The following is a 13,480-nucleotide window of genomic DNA, read 5'->3' on the forward strand; positions in this document are numbered from 1 at the left end:
CGAGCAGCTAAACTCCAGCCAAGCAAACAGCCGGTCTCTGAACTCTCTATCTGCTGCCGCGGTAATGATCATATTGGGAAAAACTTTGCCCATCAGCAAAACGCTTCTTTCCTAGGGGAGGGGGGCAGGAGTTTTGTGGAGGGTGAAACACAAAAGGCTGGTGTGAAGGGGGCCAGTTCACTTGAACTGCACGAGAGCTACGATGAGTTACATCCAAAGAGGATCTGGCACACAGGATTTATTTCAAGGAAAAAAAAAACAACAAAAAACACAGAGCAAATATGTAGTGGCTTGGTTGCGAAAATGTGGTTTGGATTAAAAGAGTTATGCTTTAAAAAAAAAATAAAAAAAAATTAATATTGCTCTTGAAACATCACAGGGGAATACTCAAACACTTGGGAAGGAGCTGAATTCGGCAACGGCGCGGGCCGGGTACGCGGCGGGCGGGAACCCGCACCAGGCTGCCGAGGAGAGCTTTGGCAGGAGGCTGGGGTTTGCCGAGCGCCCTTCCCCAGCCCCAGCCTGCCCCTCACCCTGCCCTTCCTCCCGCCCTTCCTCCCGCACCTCCCGGGTACCCTGTCCGGCGGCGGGGGTCCGGCCCCATCCCGGGGCTGTTTGATGCTGTCGGGCGGAAGTCAGGCGGGTTCGAGGAAGCTGAGGATATTACAGCATCAGAGCCGGCATAATTAGAGGCAGATCTGCGATTGCTGTAAATTGTCTTAGCTTCATTGAAGTCGATAATCTTTGAAGTCGATGGAGGTATGATAACTTCCACCAGCTGAGGATCTGCCAACAACTGTTGGGTTTTTACAGTCAGTTATTCATCCTTACAGCCCAAGCACTATCCACCGGCCTTGCCTGGCCAGGCACATCCCTGCGCTAGAAATACTGGTCCCGTGTCCTGGGAATACGCAGCAAATGGATCCTCAATGGTTACCTGGGGCTGAGAGCGTGAAAATTGGATGGGGGCGAGTAAAATTATTGCTTGCTGCAGCAGTCGTGATGGAGCAAACCGACCTGCACCATCCCGCGGAGGGCTTCCCCACAGCCAGGGCTGGGGGACGTGGGGACGAGGAGTACCCAATACATAGCTCCCTGATCCCAGGATGGTTAAGAAGGAAACCAACGTGTTTGTAAAGATAAGAAGTGCTGCATTCACCTGGTTCTAGACCGGTTTTATTTGTTTTTAAATAAAAGGGGGGTTTAGGGCATTTAAAAAAACTAGCCTGGAGACTGAAAGCGTTTCCAATAGCACTGTCTCTGTTTTCAGATAACTCATCCAGTCTTCCTTTTTTATTGCCTGTGAAATCTCTCTGTAAGAGGAACTCATATAACAACCCAAAGCCCAAGGCTTCCCTGACTTCTTCAGCCTTTCTTCTCTCCCCTGCGCTGCGGCTTAGTTTCTTCCCGCCAGGCTTTGCGGTGATGCTTTTGGGCAAGGGGATGAGGACCCACCCTGGAAAGGAGCTGGTATTTTTACAGGGCAGCATCACAATTTGGCTTACGTCTGCTCAGCAATGCGGGCTTAGATGTTGATCGTCTTTGCCCCCAGTTTGACTGGCCCCGGGACACACGTATCCCTCGCCGAGCGCCTGGTCCTCGCAGCTCGCTACGCCTGTGCCAGCCAACGCAGCGTCCCCTCGTGAAACACGTGGCGATTGGTTCACCCCACCAAAACCTTTCTTTCTCACTCGATTCCTCTGATTTTTACGAAAAGCTCGTTGTCGCTTTGCTGCAGTATCTCTACCTTCAAGCTCCTTCTCAGACCGTGAGGGCAAACTAATACGGAAAGCTAAATTAGACATATTGCATAGGAATGCAGGCTCCAATCAGACCCTTGCTGCTCATTCCTCTGCACAAAGCATATAAATTCATCCCAGATGGGTAAATAAGCAGTCAGCTTTTATTGAGAAAACTGTGTATTCATTTTGCTGCTGCTGACTAATTTCTCATAGACATTCCTTCCTATGTATTGAGCAAGCATCTTCCCGCATCCCTCTGATGCACTGTTAGCAGGAGAAATTATATCATACTATTTCTAATTTGTGTTTAGTCATTCTAGCTCTTTTTAAATAGGCTTATCCAATCAAACTGGGGCTTCGTGATGGAGGTGAGCCAAAAATCTGGAGACCTACTGCCAGGGCTTCGTGCTATCGTGTTCCGAGCCGTGGGGACTCGGTATAAATTGATCAGATACTTGGTGGAGAGGAGACGTCTCCTAGACACATCCAATTATGCCAGCTTCCGTCAGCCCTGTTTTGGAGAAGGCCAGATATCATCTGCTCTATTCGGGAGGCTGCGGCTTTTGCAGGCAATGCCTTTGGGGTTCATTTTGGCGGCTCGGGCAGGTTCAACAGCAAAGCAGCTATTTTAAGAGCGCGGCGGCGGCAGGGGCTTGCTCCCTGGTCCCCCCTCGGAGGGGCAGCCCCCTCAGCCCCTCCGTGACGGGGTGACGGGTTACGGGGCCGTGGCGCTGGCAGAGCGGAGGCAGGCGCTGCAGCCGGGGCTGGTCCCTGGCTCCGTCCTACGCCGCCTTTCCCACAGCCCCGCGCAGCCCCGGGTATTGTCTCGGCGGCTGCTGGGGCCGGCTGGGGCTGGCCAGCCCCGGCAGAGAGCCCACGGCTTTTGGTTCTCATTCTTTAGAAAGACTTGGGGGGGCGAGGGGGGGGAGAAAGAAAAGCAATAAAGTGCAAAATAAGGAAGTTTCTTCATCCGTCTCCCTGTGGGGATATCAGGGTCCCGTCGAGGGGTTGGGTCGGTCACCTAACCGCTTCCCCTCTGCCCTGCTCGGGCTGCCTCTCCCCGGCTCCCCGGCACGCACCGCCTGCCCCGGGGATGCTGGCTTGGTGCCGGGCGCAGACCGTGCCCGGGGGAGCAGGAGATTTTAGGTGCAATCCCGGGTGTTTGCTGCTGGTCACGGTTACACACAGCGGCGACCTCAAAGCCATCAGGACAGCTGATAGATTCACCCCCTCCGTGAACCCCTCTCCTTTAACGGGATGGTCTTTCCCTTTCGCGCAGTCATTTTTTGCACCGTGAGAAGCTGACGGGGTCCACGCACCCCAGGGTTTCTCCGGCCGGCCCCAGCAGCACCCTCAGCGTTCATGGCATTCATGGTCGTCCCAGCTCTGCTGCCGGTGGAGCCTCGCCCCGCCTTTAGAGGCGGCCGGACCACCTCGGCGGGGGCCATTCCAGCCCACTCCCTTTCACGTGAACGCATTTGGGGTCTCGCCTTCCCGCAGCGCGGTTTCTAGTGTCAGTTGGGGACTGAAATGGATTTGAGGTTTGTGGATGTTGAAGGTTTATCATCCTCTTCTCCCTCCTCCTCCATCCCTTCGCCCTCTCCCCGTCTCCTTTTTCAGTTCCTTACTAGCAAATACTTGCTTGAGGAAGTCTGAGAGTGGTGCGGGTTTATTTCTTATTAATTTTTATCCAGTATTTTCCTACATGTCAGAAACACATGGCACACTTCCAAGGGAGAAAATATGTGTTAAGGTCTGAAATTTATCCATTCAAAGATTGTGTTTAAAGCCAGGGTGGGTCAAGCAACCTCCTGGAAGGCTGGTATCAATTTTAACCTGGTATTCAGTTATTACACAGGTGCAAGTTCTTAAAACAACGCAGGAAATGAAAAATAGGGAAGACATCAGGCTAGAAGATTGCCACTTCTGCAGAAATTTGCATGGGGAGAAAGGGCGGTGCTCGGCCAGCTGAACCCCGTATGGGACGGGGGGGTCTTAGCTGGGTTTGGGGGGCACGGGCCAGGCAGGAGGGTTTGGGGAAGGAGGCTGGGGCTGCAGGTCAGGAGAGGAGCGCACGGCGTCGCCAGGACAGGAGTCAGGCTCAGCCCTGCCTTTCCTTCGGAGATGCCCCACAGCAGCGGGGATGGGGCGACGGGGACGAAGCAGGGCTTGGGGTGGCCAAGGGGAAAGGGTCTCTGAAGGGTCTGTAAAATTTTCACCTCCTTTCAGCCCCTTCCTCCAAGCCCTGAACGTGTCAGCAAAGGGCTGGTAGCAACCCGGTGTGTGATATTGAAGAGAGGAGGTGGAGGCCAGGGCAGGAGCAGTGCCAGAGCCATGCCGAGACGCAGCAAGGAGACCCCGGGGAGGGCAGCGGGGCTGGCGGCAGGCGGGCAGGAGGTGTGCAGGCAGGCGGAAACTGCGCCGGGTAGGGAGAAGTGCTCCTAGGAAGACGGAAAGAAAAGGAAAGGGAGATGGGCAAACAGAGAGCAGAAAGGAGGAGCTGGAGCTGGAGCTGCTGCGGGAAGGGGGGAGCGAGCAGAAAGCAGGAGCCCATCCCCGACGGCCGGCACGGCGGTGGTAGGGAAAGCCTCGCTCCCAGGCAGCGCGGGCAGCACCGCTCCCCCGCCGCCGGCTCCGCAGGGCCAGGGGTTTGCCTTGGGGAGCCGTTCGGCAAACCTGGGCAGTGCTTTCCTCTGGTGCTTGTACGTCAAGTGAAGAATCATTTCAAAGTCTTTTTCTGGGCAAGTCAAACCGCTTACTTCTCGCTCTCAAGGGAGCCAGAGTACCTGGAGCTGTTGTTCAGCAGCCCTTCAGCTGGCTGTCATGGTTCCCAAGGGAAAAAGATCTTCTTTTTTTTTTTTTTTTTTTTTTTTTAAGCAATCAATAAGAACCAAAAACGCCCTTTAGTTACATCCTGCTAATCTGGAGGGAGGTTCAAAGTAAATTTTCAAAACTCCTTGTGGTTTAGGGCCAAATGCCGCCCTTGAGAGCAGAGCCAGATTCTGCTGTTTGCCAGGGCTGCAAGGTCAAAGCTGAGAGTTACCCCAGGATAAAATCGGGGGCCTGGGCTAGGCTCAGAATAAAAATAGCTGCTAAGACACACCGCTAACACCGACTAGTTCATCTACAGTTCAAAGAGTAAATCTCCCAACCCCAGAGGTGAGCCTGACCTAAACTGTCTAGCAGATTTCTTCTTTCATCCACAATCCCAAATACTTAATTTTGTCAACCTTGATTTTAAAGACGGCCAAAATAAGCCCATGATGCGGGCTGATCTAAAGCAGAGAGAGAGAGGTGTGATGTGCGCATCGGCCCCGCATGGCTGTAAGTGTCTGCGTGAGTGAACGAGCTCATTCCTGACGAGGGGCCGGCGACGCACCCCAAACCCGGCTGCTTGATGTGCAGCCCCGCGAGCGCCTGGGTCTCGTCCTGCCTGGACTCGAGGAGTACAGAAACATCAACAACAATTAAAGCTAATGGGAAACAAATGCTCTGTCCAAAACAGCCATTGATTTCGGTGGGAGCTTTACGAGAAAGTCGGAATTGGATTCAAAGGGTTTGTCTTACATTTGTCTTAACTCCTGGCTCTGCGTCGCAGCTTGTTCCTATTTTATCTAAATCTGGTCTTAGTTCGTAGAGCTGCGAGATTTGTCCAGCTTAGGCCTCGTTCCCGTCTCACACTCACACTCGCCCCGAGGCTGCCGGGGGGAGGCTGGGCGCTGGCAGGGGGCTGCCGGTCCCTGCCGGCCACAGCCACCGTGCCCCGACCTGCCGCGGGGACCCCCGCCGTCCCTTTTGCCTGCCGTCCCCCCTGAACACGAGGAATAAAGGACAGGACCCGGCGGCATTGGCGCTGCCGATGCATCGGTCCCAGCCGTCCGCGGCCATCAGGGCCTGGTACCGATTAGCGCAGGCTTCCGGCAGCTCTGCGCGTGCTACAGCGGGAAAGGCACACAAAGAGCAGCGCCGGCACGGGGGCTGTCCGCAGGGAGCAACCCCAGCTCGCTCAGCGCCCGCCAGCCTGCGCCCGCCGCATTTGGGTTCGCACAAGTGGCCGGTGAAACTCTTCAACGTCCGGCTTTGCCGGACCCGGGCGCGCCGCGGGCTCTCGGAGCCGTGCCGGCTGCCTCTGCCAGGGCTGCGCTCCCGGGGACCAGCGGCACCGCGGGCACCTGCAGCACCGGGCCGCTCTGGCAAAGCGCACGGCCCGCAGGAAGCTAGCGCTGCGTCGGCCAGAAGGCTGTCTCTCTGCATCGCGATGCCTTTTCTTGCTTCCTAATGAGTAATTTAGAGCATGTACAGTGGCGGACGAGGAGCGAGCGGGAGGCTGAGCGTCAGCGGGCTGCAGGGCCGCGTGGCCACGGCCGAAGGCGGGCGCGCGCTGAGCAGGGAGCGGCCGAGGGTGTTAAATCCGGGCCCTCCTTCGCGACCAGAAACTCGCAACAACAGCAGCAAATTGCTTGCTAGACTAATTACGCACTTCATCTTTTAAGTGCAGGAATAGATTACAAAGGGGATATATAGAGATATAGAATTTTTATTTATATGTGTGTGTAGAGATTAATTTTCAGTAGGATTTGAATGGTGGCTAACTCCAAGCTACCTATAGAAGACTATAAACGCTTCTCTGCAGACATGTGAGGGTGGGATTATAAAATGCAATTCTTAGTCTGTAGATCAACTGCTTCTGGGCCAAATCCCTTGATTTCAGTGGGGAGATGATATATAAGCTAATAGTGAGCTCGACCCCACTCCTCTGTCTCTGCTTAACGTTTTACCCGCTGGATTTAACCAGAGGTCTGCTGCTGTGAAGGCGAAATCGCTTATTTAACAGTGACTACTTCACCACTGAATTTTAGGGGCCAAACGACGAGGCTGGTGGTTGCGGGAGCAGCAGCCTGCCCTGTGCCTGCGGGATTTCCATCCCTACGTCCCCGTGCCCCGCAGCCCGTCCCCGGCCGGGGTTGGGCCACTCACCCCCTGGCACGGCGGTGCTGCCGCCTAACAAACAGTCTTCGGTAGCCACGGCTTATGGTAGTCGTACCCATGCGTCAACTAAAACATGTGTCTCTCAGCTGATGGTCGGTGGGTCTGGAGAAGGATGAGGATCCCGCAGCCTGCTCATGTCATTTTTTTCTGAAAAAGCCGAGTATCCTTCTTCAAGCTATTTATCAGAAGCGTTCGACATCAAACGGTGACGCTCCTGCCATCGCGCAAAGACTTTGTAGGCATAAAAACATAGCATGAGTAAGGATATTTCCAACCATTTTACTCCAGAAATTGCTTCATAAATGAAACATGTAAGAGTCTATATTTATCGTAGAAAGAACAACTCTCTCGGGATATGAATAGCATTATACCGTATCATGTAATTAAAAGCTGAATATGACTAACACATTCCCATACAGATGTATCACAGTGCTGGCGACCATGTGGGATATGTGGAGAAAAAAGACCCAGTTAAAGAAACCACAAATTCCAGGGGTGGGAGTGTGAGGAGGGGGATAATGAAGCACTTTGCAATCTATTTTTCTTCTCTTTTTATTTTTATTTTTTTCTCCTTGCATGAACACATGAAAAGCATTAGGTAGTGCTTTGCCCGCCAGAGATCCGGCAGCGGCTGCCGGACCCACGGGACGGAGCATCGCCGGCTCCGGGGCAGCATCCCCGGCCCCGCACCGGCACAGCCCCCCGGAAGGAGAGATAACAAGAAAATGGCAGACAACAGCCGAAACCCCCAAATGGCGAAGCATCATCCTGCAAAGAGACTGGAAATTCGGACGAAGGTTGGAAGGTGCCTTCAGAGCAGCGGGGCTGGCCCTGGATGCCCACAGAGCTGAGTGCCCAGGCTTTGGTCTGAGCCGAAACGCAGTGAAGCTGATGGGCATGTGGACCATGACCCCGTAACAGCATTGGGATGGGCCCGCTGAAGGCAAGCAGACCTTAAAATACAGGCACAGCCAGGAATTCATCATCTCCGTAGGTCTCTTCTCCACCAGCCGAAACAGCCCGCTCCCAGAGACCGGGGTCAGGCTCTCCGCATTGCCGTGCTTTCATTCCAGATCCGCTCGAACACTGCTGTACAAAAAAAAGTCTGATTGCCTAACACAAACTTGTCTGCTCAAGAGAGACAATGAGTGTTGAAAGAAACAAAAGAAGAAAATATGGCTGAGAAAACAGAGTAAAATAAATACATAAATCAGGGGGGGAGACAAAGTTTTCTTTTTTTTTCTTCAGTCGTTTCATGTATTGGAAAGGAAGCGTCCTGTCTTCTCTAGGCTCAGTCTGTTCTTGCAGGCCGTGCTTGACGTGCAGCACATTGCCATGTTCTTCTGGACTCCCTCCAGCTGGTCCACACCTTTCCTGAGGTGCAGCGCCCAAAAGCAGACACCGTTCTCCAGCCGAGGTCCTACCAGTACCCAGGGGAGAGGCAGGATTTCTTCCTGTGCCTTACGAGCAGCACGCCTGTGCGTACAACCGGTGTGGCGTCCCTTCTCCCCGGCACAGCAGCACACGGCCCCGGGAGCCCCGCTCCCTCGGCCGCACAACCGCGGCTTCACCAGATGCTCCTGCTCCCGTCCCCGCGCACCCCCTGCAGCCCCCGGCCTCGGCACCCAGAGCTGCCTGCGCTCGACACCGGCCCCTCTTGCCCAGACCGTATCTCCAACCTGCGAACGTCGTCTCGAATTCTGCCCCTGCCTCCTTGGCTCGCGGTTCCGGCACATTTCGTACGCCTGCTCCGGTCCTCCTTCACCGCACCGCGGTCGGGAGCCTTGCCGGATACGTGCACGCCCGTGTTGACAGTCTTCAAATTCATCCTTGGGCATGGTCCTCCAGTCTCGACCTGCTCCGTAGCGTTCTCCTCCAGGCTACGCTCCCTTGGTGCGTTCGGATCAGAAACCTTGCCAGAGCGCAGACATATGACATCCACAGCTTCTCCTCCGCGCATGAGGCCTGCTGCCCTGCTGCAGGATGAAATTAGATTGGTTTGACATGATTTATTCGTGACAAATCCATATTAGTTGTTACTCATCTCCTTGTTCCATATACTTAAAAATTCTTTGATTAATTGCTCCAGTACTTTTCTGCGACTTGATGCTGAGCTGACGGCTCCGTAATAGCTCTGCTCTTCCTTGGTTTTTTTTCTGTTTTAAGGACAGAAATCCTGTTTTCCACTTTCTAAGTTTCTGGTATCTCTCCGGTTCTCAGGACTCAAGTTCTCGAAGACAATGACCAAGCACTTGCCAGCCCTTCCAGGGACCCAGCACAGCCCGGGACCAGGTCCTGCATCCCTCTGGATATGGCCCGCTCCGTCTTTCTCCCCCCTCTGCAGTGCCTCTGCCTACGCAGGGTTAAATTATAAAGCTTTGGAAGCAAATCAGATGCTTTAATGACACATCCCTACTTTTATTTGTAATATGTTCTGCTCTGATCACACATACTTGTCTGAAATACATTGTAAATCAATGCGCCCTAATCCAATCTTGTGTTAATTAATTCTTCCACTTGCCTTCTACTTAGGGGAAACAGAAGAATAGATGTAAAAACCGTGATAGTGATGTTGGAGTGGCTGATTATTATTCTTTACAATAGTGTATTGATAAGAAAATGAGCATGTTCTTTTCCCATTTGCAGCACAACCTTGGGCAGGAGTTTGTTATATTAGAAAAAAGCAATTTGAAAAAATTGCTCCCTGGCTCCTGTACAGCCACTTGAAAATTGATTTATTTTGGGGTTTCCACAGCTGTGTGTGGGCTTCCACAAGACTTTATTTTGTGTTATTAAATCTGGCCGTTGAAATGTTCCTTTGATTTAATGTGAAGTGTGTTTTATTTGATAATTCCTTATAGATATGGAGGGGAGGTCTCGCCAAAGCCAGAGAGGAATAAACAAATAAATAGATAAAGGAATGGCTCGGTGGCTATGAATTACCCACCTGAGATGCCACGGCGGTCCCTGGGGAGCTGGGTCCGTGCGGGGACCGTGGGGGGACCTGGCAGCAGGGGGTGCGTGGGTGCAGATGTTGGGCGGCAGGGCAGATGTTGGGCAGCCTTAGCTGAGCACTGCCTGCCCCTAAGTTAAAGGAAAACCAGGAAAACCGTTCCCCGAGGACGAGGGGATGCTCCCTTTCAGGCTGACCGCAGCTTCGCACGTCACGGACTCAGCTGCAGCATCCCCGCAGCTGCCCCCCATGAGGGCTGTGCCTTGTGCCCCCCGCCAAAGCTGGGAGCCACGGCTCCGAGCAAGCTGTCGCCTGGGGAAGGGGAGCCCGGGGAGCTCCCTGCCCTGCTCGTGGGAAGTCGGAGTCTCTGGAGGGAAGGAGGCAGCTCCTGAAGCGTGGTTTCTCCCCGCGAAGTCCCCGAGTGCACGGCACGCACTCTTCGGTGGTCTGTAGGTGAGCAAAGCCAGGGGCCACCTCACCCTCTCGCCACCCCCCAGCACCCCTGGGCGAGCAGCAAAGGAGAAAAACGGGGAAAACAGAGAAAAACATCCTCCCTGGATGCAGCCTCGTGCTGGAAATCTGGCTTTGGACCTGCCTGGGCAGGCAAAGCCCGTGGCCGGGGGTGACGTGAGAGCAGCTGAAGTCACCTCCGCAGCTCTTGTCCCAGCAAGGCTCTCGTCCCCCCCAGCATCACACTCCGACACGTGCCCAGCTTCAGCCCCCGCGCCAGGCAGTGCTCTGAGCTAGACCAGACGAGGGCCCGGCCTGGCATCTAAACACAATTAAAATTAAAAAAAAAAAAAAAAGAAAAATGTTTTCCTTAGCAGAACGAGGCAGGAGGAGCTGCAGCCTTCTGCCTTTATTATTAAATTCTGATTTTTGTGCCTTAACCTCTTACTGTTTGCTACGGCTGACGCCAGCTTCACCTCCTTATGGTAGCCAGAAGGGCTTTCTGGAGTGGCCACGGCTTTCCAGTATACCCAGTGCTGCCCCAGCATCCTCGGGGCGTTTTCCTACAGAAAGGTGAAAACATCTGCTCAAGGTTTTTGTATCAGAAAACAAATCACTCGGTGATTTGACTTCCGAAGGAGCACCCTTTTCTAAAAGCTCTCACCTTGGGATGACCTTTCTTTTTTCCCCCTGTAACTACTTTTTGGGGCGAAGGGAGGACCCTCCTGCCACTTCTGCATCAGCCGTTGCCCCGCTGAGCCCCCGGCCCCTCGCCCAGCGGCTGCTCCCGGCAGACCCCAGGTTAAGCGGAAGGGGACGAAGGCACAGGGCATAATCCCGCTGCCTCTCCACTTAAGGGCAGCAGCGTGATTGAGCAGATGACCTTTTTTTTGCCTCATACAGCTGCAAAATCTTCCGTCAGGTGTAATTCATCTTCAAGGGGATGGAGGGAAAGATGCAGCAAAGGGTCAGGGAGTGGACGGAGCAAGCACGGGTGATTTTCAGGGTAATTTTTGCACGGATCCAGGACTCGGGAACCAGTGTCGGTTTTGTAAAGCTGTCGCATAGCCCATCAGCACTGATTTTATTCAGGCTTTCTTCATTTTGTGAAGTGAGAGGTATGGAATCGCTTACTCCTCATGGGTTAAAAGGAAGATTAAACAATACTATTTTAATAGTCCCCAAATGGTCATCAACTGTGCTGATGGGGACAGCAAACGTGGTTGCGGCAAATGAGAAACGGATACCTCGCCCCTGACAAGCCCCTTTCACCCAAGGACCACAACGTGGTTCATAAACAGTAATGAGCACACGCCGGGATTTTTGCCAAAGGTGAAAATTAATCCAAAAAAGGGGTTTTCATTCCGCTGGAGCTGAGCTCAGTCCTACCTGCATCTCTTCCTACAGCCTGCACTGGTGCAGAGGACTTCAGCTTCATTGACTCCAATGGGATCGCATTGATGTTAGCCAAGGAACGACCTGGGAGGGAGGCTTTAGAGAAAACCAAATTCCTCTGCTGGTTTGCTTCGCTCCTTAACTTGACCATGACGAGGCTTGTCAGGACATTCGGGAAGAGGGAGGACCTTGTCCAGAGCTCTGGCTCTGGCCTCCGGCAGAGCTGGGCTCCTGGGGCTGCCAGAGCTGGTGGCCTTCTTTTTCTGGGTCTTCCGGCTCGCAGAACTTTGTAGAAGGGCCTTCAGTTCTTCATCTTGCACCTCAAGCTCCGACTCGTAGAGTTCCGGTTCAAAAGGGCCGCTGGTTATCCTCACAGGACCCTTGGGCATTAAAAGCACTGTGAATGTGAACTGTGCAACAAACTCTCCTTCCTTTCCGTAGAGGACACTGAAAGGCTGGAGCAGCTCGTGTTTGGCGCATTCCACCACCCCCGTCCTGGCCGCCTTCTCATCCTCAAATGCCCTGAGAGCAAATGGCATAGTATCAAAGCGCCGCTCCACCTCACTGAAAAAGGCCCGGGAGGTTTTCATCTTCAAGCCATACTGTTCGGAGGGGTCCCTTTTGTAAATTGTAGTTCTCTGTCCAGCGTCCTTTGCCTTTCCCTCTAGTTGCCCGGAGGGATCACAGGCAACCGGGAACATAGAGGATGCTCTTGGGTACCACAGGGATGATGCATTCCGCAAGCTTACCATTGGATTTTTAACAACAATAACGTAAAAAAAGAGTTTTGCAATGAGTCCCAGATAAAGTTGCTGAAGTTTAGGTTTGAAAAGTTTGTTCCAAGTCCAAAAAAAAAAAAATCAGACACTTCTTCCAGTTACAACAAAAGATTTTGGACCTTATAAAATATTTCCCAAGAAGGCCTGGTTGAATTTGTTGTGACAGGGATCCCAGAAGAGCTTTGTGGTTTGGGTTTGTAATGGAAATCTTAGTCACCTTAGATAGCTTTCGAATTATAATCGTAATATATGGACAGTGTGACTCCAGTAGTGTTTGCCTGTATTTTCATTTAACAGCTCTGCAAATACTAGATTTGGAGCTTGTAGCAGCTGGAGTGGAGTACCATCCTAATTTACGTTGGGCCGGGTTCAACCTTACGTGACTCTGGTGAACTCGTTCACCCTTCATTTCCCCTCCCGCTCCAGTTATGCTTCCTAATATTCTGGTTTACTCCTCCCATTTCCTTCCTGCTCCAGGCCTTGGCTCGCTGCCCTCTTTCATCTGCCTGTCCTCGGAGCGAGCCGCTGCCCTCCTTCTCGCACGTGCCTCCACCTCCCCGGCCCCTGGCCCCTCCGACTCCCCGGAGAGTCCCGCTTCAGCAAACAGCCTTTTTGGTTTTCCCGCACGTGGGAGTCCCCACGGCATCTCTTCTTGTACCTTAATTACCCTGCAGATGGGCTTGGGCAAGTAAATGGGTATTTTTCCGATGGCTTTTCAAGGCTAAACCTATGCAGCATTATACGGAGAGACCGGCACCAAACGTTTCATTAATAATTGCTGGGGATGGATTTGGCCTGTTACCTCTGCCCAGGAAGACGCTCCAGCTCTGCACTATTTCCTTAGTCCGACTGGCTTCATTGCAAGTAAACAGAGCATCCAGCCAAGCCGAAAGGGCTTGTCGTGGCCGTGTTCTCTCGGAGATGCTGGGATTACTGCCAATTGCCAAGTCATTTCGCAAATGATATTGCTTAGTTTAGCTCTTCAGATGCTCCTTTGTTGCCGAGCCATTCGAAGGCTCTGTCTGAGTTTGCAGCAGCAGCCCTGGCTCTGATGAGAGTTTCAAGCTGGGATTCTGCAGGCAGGAAGCACACCCATAGCCCCCGCTCAGAAAAGGACAGTGTTTTAAATTTGCTGGCCTAACGTGCATCCTATGGTCGGGAAGATCCCGAGT

The sequence above is a fragment of the Ciconia boyciana genome, chromosome 4 (genome assembly GCF_034638445.1).
Source record: "Ciconia boyciana chromosome 4, ASM3463844v1, whole genome shotgun sequence".
In the NCBI taxonomy this organism is placed as follows: domain Eukaryota; kingdom Metazoa; phylum Chordata; class Aves; order Ciconiiformes; family Ciconiidae; genus Ciconia; species Ciconia boyciana.